This window comes from Gavia stellata, chromosome 2, assembly GCF_030936135.1.
Source record: "Gavia stellata isolate bGavSte3 chromosome 2, bGavSte3.hap2, whole genome shotgun sequence".
NCBI lineage: Eukaryota > Metazoa > Chordata > Aves > Gaviiformes > Gaviidae > Gavia > Gavia stellata.
Window position 1 is genome coordinate 21,043,713 of NC_082595.1, and position 17,139 is coordinate 21,060,851.

Below are 17,139 nucleotides of genomic sequence, written 5' to 3' on the forward strand. Positions count from 1 at the left end.
AATCACTCCAAACTTATTTCTACTTTCTAATTGCAGAAACTCTAATATTAACTCACAAAAGGCACAGAGGTATGAGCTACAGTAATGATGCTATCCTCCAGTTTAGACTCTTCCCTATTCCCCTACTTTTTTTTTTTTTTGCCACGTCTTTTATGTTGTCCCTCAATTTTCTAACTACTTCATCCTAAATGGTTTTCTCTTCAGATTCCTGGTTGTAATTCAGAGGTGTTATACAAAGAATTGCAAGTTAAGTAACCAAATAATTAGTTCATTTTTTAAAGTACAATTAAGAGAATCTTGTTATTACAAACTTGTGCTTTGGGAAGCAGAGGGAGAAAAGAAAAAAAGCTTTAAGTGGCCTTGATTTAATAGTGTAACACCTCTACATTCACCTCTGAATTTATCTTAAGGTTTGTATTTTGACAACTTTTGAAAGAAACATTCTATTGCAACAACAACACAATTTTTAAAAGTAAACCTGACGGTGAGAGCTCCAACAGCAGATGTAAAACGCTCTTTTCTGCTCACCACTGAAAGCAGGAAAGTGATGCCCTGCCCATGTGAATAGCCTAGTTACCACCCACAAATCCCTTGTTACGTACCACTGCTATTCACTGATCCAAACAGTGAGGACTGCACCAGATTTGGTTCGAGACACAAGCAATCCTGTAGAAATGGCTACTCTCTGCTACTGCTGAGAGAGGACTCTCGGTTTGTGACAAATGGCCTCCCTGTCACAGCACTTTTTAATGAAATCTCTAGTATTCAACAAGAAAGGAAAAATGTTTTGAGGTTTTCCTCTGGTTTCCTTTGTTGAATGGAATCTTGCGCATTAACAATGGCTTAAGCATAAGGCATGAACTCAGGTAGATTAATACCCTGTAATATACATAATAACATACAACTATATTTTGAAAGATGCTTGTAAAAGTAAGTGTTGCTGGAAAATCAGTGCAGGAAGGGTGGGTAGAACAACAGCGCACACTTTCTCAGGTGGGCATACCAAAAAGATACAAAGTAAAAAATACAATGAAAGAGTTGTCATATAGAAATCTCTCTAGTAAATAGTTTCAGTTAGTTTACTACTTAGTTTGATTAGTTTTTAATTAGCTTACACAAATATAAATTCCCCCCAAATGGCATGAATTTAAAAATGTAATATTTTTACAACAAATAATTGTAAATTAGTAGGAATGACAGGCAATAGAATAGTATAGGTAAGGGGCGTACTTCAAAGAATATCCCTGCGGAAGTACATTTCTTTATTATTGGAGGCTGTTATCAGACTTCAGATACCATTTGTCAACAAGAACACCAAAATCTACTTTGTTTATACAGTCCCAAGATTTTTCTTCTCCTTATTCTGTGCTTCTGTAGCTATAATTATCATCAACATAAGATAGTCAAAGCTGTTATGCATGTTCTTTCACATATGAGCTTCCAAGTCTTATTTCATGTGAAAAAAAACCTACCTGAGAAAAAATGCAGTAGTCATTTCAGTGGGTGCATTACCATTCACATTTGTTCAGCGAGAAAGAAATAAAATAACTAAAAATGTTCACAAGCGGAAAAAAAACTACTTTATGTCATGCAAGGTGGTATGTTCCATTATGCCAGACTTCTGACCAGAACGTGATACAGAGGAACTATATCAAATGTGGTCCCTTATACTGTCACCTTCACACTGCTTATCAGTAGATGTGTAAATATTATAACAAGGATCTTATAAAAAAAGTTTTTACTCTGAATGCTGCAATACATTAATAGAAATCATCCTAAAAGGCTGAACACAATACTGAAGGCACTTCAGGTGTTTCCTCTGGAAAGAAATAAGATCTGCAACACCGCAGGGAAAAACTTCAAACAGGAACCTACCTCAAACCTAATGGTATAGTAAGAAAAAATATGCAGCTACTAAACTGGGTTCTCAGCTATTATGAATTAACTGACTTAATTAGAATTTGTCTTATATTTTTAAACTATTATTACCAGGGGATCTTTAACGAAGTAATGCAGCCCCACTTGGGAATGGAATCATAAGTACTGATGTTTATCCAGAAAAGGAAACCAAATTATTGCCAAAATAAACAAGCTTTGTAGTATTATTCCTGTCTGGATCATGCACATTTAAAAAAAAAAAAAAAAAAGAAAAGAAAAAAAGAAAAAAAGTCTCAAAGAAAATCAAGAGAGTTAGCCACAAAGAACAATCCAAAAACAAGTTTAACTTCCAAAATACAAACAAACTTTTCTGCATATGTTATTTTCTGTAGGCAAAATTATTTTCTTACATTTGCACTGTTAAAATTATTTTAAAAACCCCACAACACTAGGGATAAATACAGAATGATGACATCTCTCAGGAATTATATATAATCACTTGTTATTAACATCTCCCCCTCCCACAAAATAGTATTAATGCTAAGCTGCATTGCAGGGGTCATTTTGCTGGTTTGCAGTTGAGTGCACATGACATCTCAAGACTGTTAACAGTAAATATGTAAGCAAACATCAGAGTCTGAGGATGAACTCAACTAATAAAGAAATTTTGACCAACAGAACAAATCACATTCAAGTAATGACAACTGTCTTTACTCCGCTCTAACCCAACTGCAACAACATTCGACTCTGTCAAGAAGACCAAAGCAGCAGGCTGCCTCTAAAAATCCCAGAGTAAGGAGATCTGTGTACACGGCATATACAGATGTACACATCTCCATTTTATATAAATCTTCTTCTTTATCCAGAAACCGCTAACAAGGATACATAAGCTTTTGAATGATTTTTTGCTGCAAAGAAGACCCTAAACTTCTAAACATTATAAGAACATGGGGCTTTTAAAAATGGATTGCTTTAAGGAGAAGATAAACTGTCCTAGAAATGCATTCTTCATTGTATCATATTATGACGGAACAGATGAAACACCCATATTAAAGTGTGAGGAATCCAGGCAGTGCAATTAAGGAGAAAAGAGTTTTAGCTTCCATCTCCTCCCAGTGGTATAACACAACATTTGTTTGCCAGTTTCCAAGGTCATGCTGTAAAAATGGTATGCCTGGGCCCTTTCTGAGACGGACTAAATGTTGTTGAGGGTGAGATTCTCTTTTCCTCTACTTAAAAGGCTCATTAATGTAACCAGAAGGCTAGAGATATCTCTTATGCTGTGAAATTGGTAAGTATTTTTGAAATCTAGTTTTTGTCGATCCAACATGGACGTACATTTTTAAAGAAGATGAAAGAATATTGTATCCTTCTCACAAAGCATGAGATTTCATCCTTTCAGGCCCTTTAATAAGATCACTATCTTGAATTTAACAGCTCTTATGTACTAGATGGTACCTACGCCTACTATGAAACCATCTCTAACCAGTATTTCTAGTTACTAACATTCCAGAAAGTAATCAGGCATTTCTGGATGATGCACATATGTTGCAGAGATTGTTTACACACAGAAAACAAAGTTATTGAATCTTTCTGCTTTTATTTTATCTGTAGTAACAATTTTATAAATGTGTCTGTTGTATGTTATCTCCTGTACCACTACTGGGCTGCTTCTCGTAATATTTAATATCTATCATGGAATATTTTTCTGTGAATTCTTTAGCTATCCTTACCAACTTTCTATATTTAGTAACTTTTAATTTATAGTTATCACTATTTTTCCCCCTTCCATTTATCATCAGTGATACCCCTGTGTCTCACTCATCATTACAAAATCAAGTTAGTGACTTCCTTCTTCTTTGCTGAATCATCACTTAACACTTCCAACAGTAATTCCCATCTTTTCATGCTTTTCCATATTTTTTTCCTCCTAATCAATTCTACTTTTAATTTTCTCTTGTCAAAGAATCCTTACTGAAGAAAAATCATATACAAAGATTTAGAGAAAAATGCCAGTAGCTTTGAGGATTGGATTCAAAGCACTGCTCTTAGCTTGAATCTAGTCTCATGACTGAACTCAGTAGAGTTGAGAATCGCTGTGTAGAAGAGCAAGTAGTAGTCAATAAAGCCATCTGAACAGGCATGATTTTACACTTTAAAATATGCTGTCAAGAATCCTAAGGAATTGCTCTTGCTCTAGAAGTATTCTTCCTCTCAACAGAAAAAAAATAAAGAAATTCCCAAACAGCTTTCTCTTTCTGTCACTCTCCCTACTCCATGAAATGCCATACTGCACATATTAAAAATTTAAAAAACCAGAGGCATTGCACTAAGGAAGCTCAACAGCTGTCATCATGCCCATGGCTATTTGATGATTTATCAATTCAGTTATTTTAAATTTGCTGCATGCTTACAATCGTGAAGAAAAACCTTACAGATATACAATGTGTCTGTTATAGCCATGACCATTGTCAGACTGCAGCCATATCATTCTACAAAATAAACTCTTTCTACACTTTTTCGTAGACAAACATGAATTTTCTTTGCACTATACATGTTGACAACATAGTTCCAAAATCAGGCACTACAACAGTTGGGTTTTTAAAATTCTATTAAAGATCTAGAATAATACATTTAAAATAAACAGAAAGAAAACACTAAAAAAAGAAAGCCCACTGCTAGAATGCAGTCTAGCTGTTCTCTTAATGTTTTCACTGTTGCTCTCACAATTTTGGAAGATGTATCTCTTTAAATGAAACTGTACTTTACTAGTTCTTTTCAAACACCTCCTTATACTACCATCAGCACCAAGCTTTAACAAATTGTGTAGTACCTTAAATCCTAATTGGAGGAATGTCTGTGATTCTACTTAATGCAGCACCACATGGCAATTACCAAGGCAGGCAAGTAAAAGAAAGCATCACAAAATCAGATCACCTACATCTTCAGGCATTTTATTTTTTCATATCTCCCAAGACCAAACTTCCCATTTAAAATTCATTCTCTAACTCAGCTGGTAAGTACAGGCTCAGTTTCTGGGATGATCATTATCTCCACGAGTAACTGAGCTTTATTTGAGCTGCTGAAAGACTGTCTAGTGATTAGCATCACTTAATGTTAAGTGTCAACTCACTGTAAATAAGGTGCAGTAAGCGTAACAAATTAGGTATACACTAGAAAAGAAGAATTGTCTACTTATGAAAAAGGGGGAGGGATGCTGTCTTCACTGGGGATGGAAAGCTGTAAGATCCCATCCAAGGAAAAACAGAGTCAAGTAGGTATTGCCTTAGTCCTCTGTGTCTGTATTAGAGTGAGTTGAACAAATTTATAAATCTCCATTGACTCTAACACAAGTTTCAACATGCACCTCATATGTAGATGCTGACATTTAAGCTGTCTCACTCTATGTCTCAGTTTTTCATTATAAAAGCATATCAATAGTGCGGTACTAGTCATTCTTTAATGGAGGCTACATCGTCAACTATGGGAGATCCTGCTAGTGAAAACTGGGGAGCAGGATCAGATCATAAAGGACAAGGCTGCAATACATTTTAGAGAAATATTCATTTGTTGAGTGCGCATCATGATCACCAAGAAATCCAGAACAAACACGCACAGGATAATTTCACTGTACTACTTGTATGTCTTCCTCAGTTTTAAATTTAGTACTTCAAAATGCCTCAAGAAGAAGAGTTGGATGTTAGTGACTTGAAGGTGTGTCCACAAAATCAACCAAGAGACATCTGATATGCTGCCAGGTGTTTCACTCATCCCTCAATGTGGGTCCAAAGGGTGTGGGAAGCTCATAGGACCTATATCACATCCTTCCAAGCTCATGCGATAAGCTGGCTATCCTCAGACATGTCAAATGTAACCATAGGCCTGTGTGTAGGTGACTGAAATGAGCACCATCTGACCAACAGCTACCAAAAAACTATTAAAAAAATGTTACTGTGTGGAAAGAATGGGATGGCTGAAAAACAATATTAGAATATTCAAATGCTGTCAGAAAAATAAAAGGCATGCTCTGTCATGGAAAATGGCCTAAAGCTGTGGTTACTCAACATAAAAAAGGTATAGCAAAAATTATGGTAGTTGAGAAATGATTGACAAGAGAATTCTGGCTCAATCATAGGCATGATGCTCACAGCCACTCTTTGCTAAATCTACTTCAAATAGTCTCAATATCTGAGACTATTCAGACACTATTTTTAGAGGCAAGGGGATAGACAAGAGTGTTAAGAGATGACTCACTCCTACCCTGATCATATTTGGTGAATCTATTGATTTTATTAGAGCTGATATATTGAGTATAACACAAGAGTTAGGCCTAGAATCAATATACCAAGAAAAAAACCAAACCGCTAGTTGCTGTTTATCAGGAATTAATACATTACAAACGACCAGCATCAGACCTTTGATAATGATGCTAAAACATACAGAAAAGCTACTCCAGGCATTTCTTCAGATTTCTACAGTGTGTTGATATTAATTTTCCTCTTTGCGCAAGACATATGCAACTGAAACAAAATCTCTAGGGAAGACTGGGTTTGAAAGTGTAGCAAGTTAGCAACACTTTCTTTAAAACTGCCATTCTTAAAAACAAATTCCTGCAGAATACAAAAACAAACAGATTGCAAAATAGTATGTTGTAGTATAAAGAATTTATAGGTATCATTTTAAGTAGTCCTGAGTAACCTATTAATTGCCATTGTCAAAGTAGGAACACTCAAATCAAGGTGCCCAGTGTATGATGAAATCTAACTCTTCCTATGTTCCCAGGGCTTTTAAGGCTTACTCCTCTGTAGAGCATATGCATGCTCAGGCATACGTAACACTAACATGTAATAGTTGATGTTGTAATGTATCTGTTTTCAACAGACAGAGCAAGAATTCCACAGAAGGACAGATAACAACAAACAAGCATCTTTATTGCTACAGGATCCTTCCAGGCTGTACTCTTCCTTTCTGATGTCAGCTGAGCAGCATTACCCACCTTTAACGACTACAGGATTAATGAGTAACTTGGCCATAATGACACTAAGCTGTTAATGCTCACGCACTGTTACAATTCGATGAAGTCACTGAACTGATACTCTGCTTTGACACCATTCTCCTATTAGGCTGTTTCCAAAAAGCATACTAGACGCTTCCACGGAGTAAAAAAAAGTAATAACACCCAGTAGTGTAAGGTAGAGAAAAGAGCTGCTCTTGGACATCAAACTACTTGGCTACCATCAGACAAAATGGAAAAATGTTCTGAGAAACATTTAAGCGATGTGGTCACGCCTCTTATGCAAAGGCTCTGAAGACCACAGAAGCAGCAGAGCTAACACTGGCCACAGACATCAGCATCCTATCCTCACCATTTCCAGCAACTGCATAACAGATATTTAAGCTGAGATTCATCCCATTTAACCTTTTGTGCCTTCTTGAGCCGTTTAAGTTAGGAGTGTTGTTACCTGAGGTTTCCCACTCTGTCAGTGAAGAGCGGCTCACGCAGCAGGCCATTCAGGCCATCCTGCCATAAAAGGTGTGTCTCATCACTGACTACTAGGTTCATGACTCAGGGACCTCAGTAAGATTTGGTGAGTGGGATGAACCCCCAACCTTAGAACCAAAGGGTCTATGAACACTGATCCACTGCATCCCATACCACGAGACATCCTCTAATAACAAAATCATGTTTTGAATAGAAAAAGAAAAGCCACAAGCCTTATGAGGAGCAGCTGAGGGAACTGGGGTTGTTCAGTCTGGAGAAGAGGAGGCTGAGGGGAGACCTTATCACTCTCTACAATTACCTGAAAGGGGGTTGCAGAGAGGTGGGTGTTGGTCTCTTCTCCCAAGTGACTAGCGACAGGACAAGAGGAAATGGCCTCAAGTTGCACCAGGGGAGGTTCAGGCTGGATATCAGGAAAAATTTCTTTACTGAGAGAGTGGTGAAACACTGGAACAGGCTGCCCAGGGAGGTAGTGGAGTCACCCTCACTGGAGACATTCAAGGAATGCATGGACAAGGCATTGTGGGACATGGTTTAGTGGGCATGGTGGTGTTGGGTTGATGATCTTACAGGTCTCTTCCAACCTTAGTGATTCTGTGTGAAAAACTGTACTCAGTACAAAAATTTCCATTGTTTCCAAACATCAGGAGACTGCTCTGTGATTACTGTAACATTACCACAGTGCTCATTTTTGTGTGGAAAAGTTCACAAGTATGAAGTAGAAATAGATTCTTTCAAGTGGATACCCATTAACACACAAATACTAGCTCCTAATCCAGACCTTCCTGGACTAGTTAAAAAACATGAAAAACATAAGCTATCTAAGATTTTCTGGCACTGGCTAGATCACAAGAAATTGGAAAGTTTTCTAGGGAGTTGACCTCGAGGAGGTGACACAATATGAGAATATTGGGAAGGATGTTATTCAGGGTTTGAGTAATGAATTAGGTCATAGGAGACCAGTGAAAAAGCAAGAGACTCAAATCCTGGAGTTCTGAAGGAGGAAAGGAACAGAGTCAGTGCTAATGAGTAGGAAGGGTAAAGGTTACTCTGCAGAGAGTGTACAGTTAGAAATTCATTAAAAAACGCACAACTTCAACGCTTCTCGTTGTGGTTCTTTTAACAACACATAATAGCTGTATAAATTGTTGCAAAAGCTGTGTAAACCTAAAATACAGTCAGCGCTCTGACTGGTCATGCCCAGTTCCAAGCAATTAAACCATGCAACCAACTCCCCTGAGTTGTGTACAATCCCACTGACGAGCTTCATACCGCAGCATTGTACCTGACCCTGTGCACTGAAACATGTGCAAATACAAGAAATCCATTTGCCCCCAGGTTAAATGGGATGAATCTCAGCTTAAGTATCTATTATGCAGTTGTCAGAAATGGTGAGGATGCTGATGTCCCTGGCCAGTGTCAGCTTTGTTGCTTCTGTGGTCTTCAGAGCCTTTGCATAACAGAGGCATGACTACATCGCTTAAATGCTTCTCAGGACATTATGCCATTTTGTGCAAGTACAAAAAAAATCCATTTGCCCCCATTTTCTCAATAGGCATTCCTAGTCCTACGTAACTTCTGATTAGATTGAAAAAAGGTGTTCTAGCACCTACATATACAGCATCTAACATAACAGGCTGAATTTAATATAATCAATCAATAAGTAAGATAGACATGATGGACACATACTAACTAACTGAAGGAAGATAATATTACAGCTTATGTTATGAAGCTGGGCTCCTTTGGTTCCCTATACCAGTGGTCTCCAAAGCAGGGTGTGCTCACCCCAGGTGGTATGCAAGACCATCTACTGGGATGCTGGAAACAAATATGTTTTGTACCATTAATGAATAAAATACATTTTCAAAATAGAGTTTACTTCATCTTTATCTCATCCATTTTTAATTTCTTTTTTGTATATGCTTTATAATGTACATATATAATACATACAGTACTACATGTATATCATTTATAAATAAATAAATGTATATGTATTGGGGGTGCATGCTCAAAGTTTTTCTACTGATAGGGATGTGTAATCAAAAAAGTTTGGAGACTGCTGCCCTATACAACCTATGGACAGAGGCAGTCCCTCTCAGAGATAAGTCAGAGAACTCATGTTCTTAAATAATGACATAAAAAGTTGCTGAACATTCTCCTAAACTTAAAGTATCTGAATAATATCAAATATAAAAATTTGACTTCATAGCTCAGCTTATCATCTTCAAATTAAACTAAAATTACAACCAACATGACAAAATAACACAGCTGAACAAAATACAGATGAGAAATACTCTCTGTGACTGGGTTTCTTAAAACTCAATCCCCTTCCTGTGCAAGCAGGAAATACCCAATTTTCCCTCTATTCATTGACTGGCATCCCTCAAGACTTTGTAAGAAGTTTGTAAAAAATGTTTACAGTTCCTATGGACTTCAACTTGATTCACATTTGTCAATCCCTGGTTGAAATTTCACAGTTCCCTTTTAACAGTTCAGATACATTATGGATAGATAGAAAACTCAAAGAATTTAAATGTATGCGTAATAAAGATATAGTTCATGTTCCGAAAGAAAGATCCAGAAATCTCTGTGCCTCTACACTACAAAACAGGCCTCTCAATTACAGTGATACTCAAATCTAAGAACTAATTATAGGTGGAATGGATAGGTGAAAGTTATACAGGATACACTGTGCAGGGACAGAGGAATTATCTGGGGCAGAATAAACAAACACAGAGTAGACAGTAGAGAGGCTGAATGGCGAAAGACTGATCAGTAGAGCAGTGATAGCTGCTTGCTTGCTTCCTTCTGATGGTGTTATGCCCAAAAGGACACATTAAATACAAACACATTTGCTAAGAAATCTATCCATGGTAAATGCCATATTTTTACTAGTAAAGAAATTTGTCAGACTCTTCTGTGCTTGCGTAATTCAAAGGCAAGTTTCTTCTTTTAAGCCAAAGTTGGCATATACTTGATCTTCAGTGAGGTATGTGCAAAGACATTTGGTTTAGCAGTAACAAAATTATAGCTGTACAAGGTAGTGTGTTTATTTGAATATGCAACAATGTAATCATTCAAATAAATGCACTCTTAGTTCTCTTTTTGCAGTACTTCAAGTCAGATGTACATAAACTAATCCCTATAAATTAAAACCATATACAGTAAAACAAAGCATTATGCATTTTAACCTTGTGCTCTGTTTTGCTTTAACTTTGAGGCAAACATACTCCATGTGTTTTTGAATGGCTGCAGGTGTGGATTTGGTACTGTTTCCATTTGTGGTTTTTCCTATGACTGCACATCCAAAAACTGTGTTCCCTGTAATATACAGTTTGATGAGTGCTTTGAGAGCAGATGGATTTTTGCTTCGCAGGGATGGTCTGAAGTCCTCAAGGTGAGCAAGGGAGTGGAAATGAGTTGCTAATAGGTTGTCTAAGTTCAACCTCATTAAAATCATCTGGCTAAACAACGTATTTTCTTTAAATTAGCACCTGGCCTCCATTAGAATGAGAGGGAAAGATGTCAAATTTGAATAATTATTTTAAGATTATGAAGAAAGAGCTCACAGATGCTCTAAGCTGTATGGTAGAAACCAGAACTATTTGTTGATGACAAGTACTGATAAATACATGGGGGAAAGAAAGCATTCCTTCTGAACAGATGTGGATATCAACAACAACAAAATCCTTAAGATATAATTTTTCTTTGTAATTTGAGTATAGGTGGCCAATAAAAATGCATTAAAACCCTGAGCACTGCTCAGACTACAGAGTGATACATTTACATTACAGGGTGGAATTTTAGTTCACAAATGGTTCAGATTAGGAAAGCCTACACTACACTACCTGGACTGTAAGTATACAAGTTCATTCTCCTGTCTGCTCAAATTTACTTTATAGAACAAAGGGAGATTGAAAAAAAGGAGTATCTGTTAAACTGATGCTTGTGATAAGTGGTTCCCAAATTGTTTTACATTGGCTCTTCAGGCTGGGAAATACCTTTTTCCTAGTACCTTCTATAAGGCAGAGGATGTAAACAATTCATAAAATAGTTGCACCGTTATTTGTCATCCTTTCTAATTTAGCCACTCAGTCCAGTATCTGAGGAAAAACACTTGGCCTGCATTTTGCTACAGCTGTTACAATGCTGTTGCATGAATAAATATTTCAAGCATGGTCATAATTTATACAGATGAAATTTCAAATTGCCAGCTAAAGCAGTGAATAAACTCTAATGCCCTGATCCTTTTCTTTTCCTTTTCTGCGTGCACAAGAGACACACACTCTGACAGACTGACCAACTTCCCTGACTACTGTTGCAAAAAATTTAAAAAGTTAATCTTTTAACCAAGTTGTCTGAGAATTCTGAAATTTTCCAGTGTCTGCCAGTGCCTGTTAAAAGAAAAAATATTTCATCCGGCAGCAAAAACAACATAAAATGATAAAGCCTGACAGAGCAGAAATTATAATTACTGGAAGAACAGCAGAAACAAAAAACTTTTACCAAATAAGGCTACAAGGTAGCCACTATAGAGACAATAAAAGGACTAAACTGATAATACTGGGGGAATAGCAAGGTTCTTGCATCGTAACTACTTCAGAAAAGCATGATACTATGGCACGTGTAAGTGCAAAAACCAAGGATATCTCAAAGTGCAAAAACGAAGGCTATTTCAAAGTAACACTTCATTCTTACCCACAGAGAATACACTACTAAAAACAGACTATGAATGATCATACCCCGTTCTTGACTTAAGCAGTTATTCCAAAAATAAGCTATTTTAGAATACACTACTAAAAACAGAATATGAATTATCATACCCTGTTCTTGACCTAAGCAGTTATTCCAGAAATAAGCTCCTCATCAATTAGGATATCTAATGGAACATAATCAAGTCGAAAACCAAAGCATTTTAAAAAAAAAATCAATTCTCCTCAGTTATGTTACCAAAAGGAATTCAAAAATCTCTGCATGACATTTGTTATCAATTATTTTAAATCCTCCATATGAGAAGCTATATGTACATCTGCTAAGTCTCAGCTGAAGCCATAGGAATAGCGTTTTGCTGGGGCACAAGTTACATAGACCAGACCTGATAGGTCATCTACCAAGGCTGACACCACTTACCAAGTAGTAAACACCACTTCATAAAAGAGAAGAAAGCATCTTTTCTAACATGTTGCCATTCTAGCAACTCTTACTAAACCTAGTACAACAAAACAAATAAATGCTAAAATATAATGGGTAGAAAACTGAACAAGGTACACCTCACAAGCTGCCAGAAGAGTCTGTAAATTCTCATTTATCTACACAAACACTTCTACAAGCTGCTGGTCTTTTATATGCCTTTATACGTCATCAAATTTGCCCTCCAGTATTATTTACAATAAATGCCTTTTCATACCAAACATTATTGATAAATCTTCCTCAAATGTCATAGTCGTACAGTACCTCTTAAATGTAGTAGGATATGTGTAGTATGTATCATATGCAGCAAAGAAACAACAACTTTATTACATAGCAAATGGCAGCAAGAAAACGCCATTCATTGTTCTTGGATTTCCTGTCGTACACCAACTACAGATAAAAACGTGCTGGCTTGCTTACAGGTCATTGCCATTTTTAACCAACACAATTCTTTGATAAGACCGGAAGTGCTTGAATAAAAAGCAATGTTAACTTCTACAGCATTGATAGAAATTCATTATCATGTATGTCTCAATGAAATTCAGAAATTCTATCAAATTTTTGTAAAATAACTCCTTTACATTTTCACAATTCTAAATAATTATGCTCTGTAGACTCTTTCCTATAGAGGAAATTCTGTTAGAATAATAATTACATACAGAGTCTTTTTACTAAATTCCCTTTGAATAACTTATTGATTTAAAATATATTGGTCAAATTTTCTTTCATTACTTTCAACAGAAGACTAAATAAAATTTGAGCAAAATGTTTATGCTGCTTCTTGGAAGTTTCTGGCTATACATAATTGGAAACTTTTGAACAATCTGAATTATCCTAACACATTTGTACAGAGTCACCACAGTAAAACAGGAAAATTTTTTGATACAAAATTCTAATAGGGAAAGTGCCAAATTTCAACAGGCAATATAATTTGAGCATTATTGCAACAGGGTACAGGATATGCAGATCACTGTGATCCATGCTGAAAGTTTTAAATTTTATGATTAAATAATCATAAAAATTCATGTTTTGAAGGACCAGCTACATTTTCACTTCGGACACCATGACACCATGTCACCAAATGATGTCCGTCGGATCCTTATTAGTATGTTAATATAGGACCAGAGACAAATGGACCTTTTATAGATGAGGAGAAAGGAAGATAGATAAACATCATCTCATTCTCTTCAAGTCTCAGAAGGAAGAATGGCTCACATGGACGGCAGGCCACAATACACACATCTGACATAATTCTCAACCTCACAACAATTCTCTACAAAGACCAGTGAAGCTGTAGGAGGAACAGTAACTTTCACTCAAATTCAACAAAACAAGAAATAAAGGGTTCCTAAAAATCTGCCCTTCTTCCAAGGGACAGCACACAACAAAATATTCCCTTACCTCCAATAACGGCTTAAGTAAACTATGGTTGTGCACAGCAAAGCCAGGAGGAAGGACAACTGTGCAGGCTATATGAAAAGGGATCAGAAGAAAAGGGGAAGGGAACACTGAAAGAAGAGATACTGATGAGCTTTAAAGAGTGACATAAAGGGGAGTAGCAGAGCAATAATTCTATCACCACCTCTGCCACAATCATCTCCTATGGTCTTGGGAAAAAAATTTTTAAACTCTCCTTGGTCTCCATCTACAGAATGCTGCTATTTCCCTGTTCGACACAGATACCGGCAAGCGCTCAGTCACAAAATTTCTAAAGAAAAATATGCACTTCCACTGAATAGCATGCAACTCTTTTTTTAAACTTCTCATGTGTAATAGTTTGAATGAACTGCTTTAAAATGAGACACAGGCCTGCAAATGAACAGTGAATATAAACCTAAGTATTAAATGACTGCTTCCTTATACTAAGTTCTGTCATTCCTGTGCAATGAATGAAGTGGGGATCCTGTGGAAAAAATAGAATGTAAATCTATAATTAAATACATATGCACAACAGGGCAAAAATTAAAGACCGTGAAGAATTTGGACATTTCCTAATTCCTTACTGCTTCTTTTTACAGTTACAAATTAGACGCTGTCCTCCCACTCTTTACAGAGAGAAAATTCATTTCAAAAATAGGTATTTTGGAATATGGAATAATTTTGAGGAGCAACAGGACACATCACTGAGGAACTTCAACAGTGAATGAGACAGAAATGTCATATGTTATTCTATATGCATCCTTTCCTATGCAGCTATATCGACCCTGTTTTACAAGCCTCTGTAGATATATCAGGACTGAAATACCATCCAAACTGCACATGCATCAATCCAATAGAATAATGAGAATCATCTATTCAGCAGAAGCGTCCACTCAGATTAAATGCTTTCATTCTCCAAGCCAATGAAATATTGGAGGTTGGTTAGTTTAACTGTGCAACACATCCCATTCACAAAATGAGACTGCAAAAAAGCCCAAAGTTTCACTGAAGCACACTGGCAATCAAGGAGATCCTGCCTTTCAAATACCAAGCTTTCATCACCTTCAATCGAAATGCTTCATGAGAGCAGCCAAAATCTCAGCTACCTGAAAAACTACATTTCCCCCAATCTGTTTCTTGTTGTGGGTTTTTATTTTTAATGGCTTATCCATACCTAATAAAATTTTCAGGAAACAGGATTTGTTCATTGCCTGAACTCACCAGTAGTAAGTTTCAGCTGAAATGACAAACTGAGCAAATTTTAAGAATCTGAAATACCCCATGGAAAAACTTGAGTAGCTTTAGTACAGGAACTGCAACTTATTCTCTCTGAAAATCAAAAGTGTTTGCAAAGTTGAGCACAAAGTTTAAAACATACACATAAAATTTTACTCTGGTTCATTATTAGAAAGAATGGATTATTAAGAACAAAGCAAAGTCATGGCTAACTGCAATCTATCAAAGAATCTAAATTCAATCTTGCGTACTAGAACACTGTTCCTGCTACACAAATACATTTAGATCTAACAACGTAAACCAGTTTCCTAATTTCCCCACTCATAGTATGTATCTATTATTAGTAATTGGAGTTAGTTATCCAAATAGGGCATGTGAATTTCTCTTTTCTGGCTTTAGGAAGAACAAATACTTTAAAAAAAACATACTGAAAAAGTGCTGTTTGCTGCTTTAAGTACATATTTTCTGCCACAACATTCTGTTTCATGGTTGCACTTTTAAAACGTCAAATGATCAGAGTAAGAATTTCCATGCATTTTGGACAAACAGTAAGTAAACAAGTTTAGAACAGGGACTTAAAAGCAAAAAGCACAAGCAGAACATAATACAGATGTCAAAAATATAACAAAAATAAATTATCTCAGAAGACCCAAATTACTTCTGCTTTATGTATCAGCAGAAATCTCTATCAGGACAAGCCTAAGTTAATGAGAGGCACTAGACAGAGAACAGTTGTAAAAATTATTTCAGTTGTATATATTTTAAACCCTGATTCAAAAGCTCCTGAAAATCTACAATCGGTGAAAGAACTCAATCTACAGGTGTAGGATCTCTCCTCTCTGGCTATTAAGAAGTTAAGTTCACTCAGCATTTTTATTTTTAACTGGAGAGCCTTGAAGTCATGGTTTAGATCTCGTTCTTATTTCTCTTCTGTAAAAATGATGATACTGAGAGATATGCTTTTGGTGAATGCTTTTGGTCTTTTAAAGGTAATAGGGAAGATAAATAGCTACAAGCAGGTTAAAAATCCCTATACACGTGGAGCAACTTGTTTTTATACATTTTTAAACATAACACTCCCTTATCTTTCCATCAGATACTATTATAAGCTGCTTTTGTTGAATATTTCTAGCAGTGTATTGTACACAGTGCATCACAAGCTGCATGGCCTGAGGCCAGGAAGGAAGGTGTGGAACACGTCTCCACAGGTCGATTTCCACTCTCCAAGTTTTCCAGTATTTGAGAGAAGGTCATGTTACAGCACAGATTTACATAGCAGACAAATTACCTGACTGCCTATTCTCAGCATTTCATAATTTCAATAAAAAAATAGGTCAAATGAAAGGGGGGGGGAGAATAACACTATCCTTTCACAGTGGTCAGAAAATTAAAAAACTTACTTAGCTGTGGTTATTGCTAAAACATTGGTAAAAATCTGTATTGACAGTTAACACAAGTTTGAAGTATTTGATTTACCATTTCTTTACAAAATCCTTTTCTTTAATGCCTCACGACGACCATAAACAAACCCAAAATATGCTGTATTGCTCTTTTAAAACAGTTTTTATTCTCATTAGTCCAAAACATATATATTTTTACAAACATGCATATTATCAACGAATGTGTTATTAATTTCAAGAGCTTTCACCCACAGTCTGATAGCCTAGTAGGAGTGTTAAGAGGAACTGCTCTTTGTATAGTCTGTCCAGATGAAAAGAAGAATAATTTGGAATAGTTTTTTCCCCCCCTCAGAGCCTGATACAGTGCACTTTAAAAAGGGCAGTATTGGCCAGCCTCAGCACTGCCTCACATTATGTTTATACTAGACAGAAACTAAAGTTACAATGTTCATAGTTGGCATTCTTTGAGTACAAATTGGCAAAATAATGAATTTTAAAAGTTTTTTTTAGCGAACA

General features: G+C 36.3%; 1 protein-coding gene across 7 annotated transcripts in view; it reads right to left on the minus strand.

The window, feature by feature from the left end:
* Positions 1–17,139, minus strand: part of LTBP1 (latent transforming growth factor beta binding protein 1) — a 205,301-nt gene that overhangs the window by 118,853 nt on the left and 69,309 nt on the right. The gene's annotated exons all lie outside the window — the stretch shown is intronic.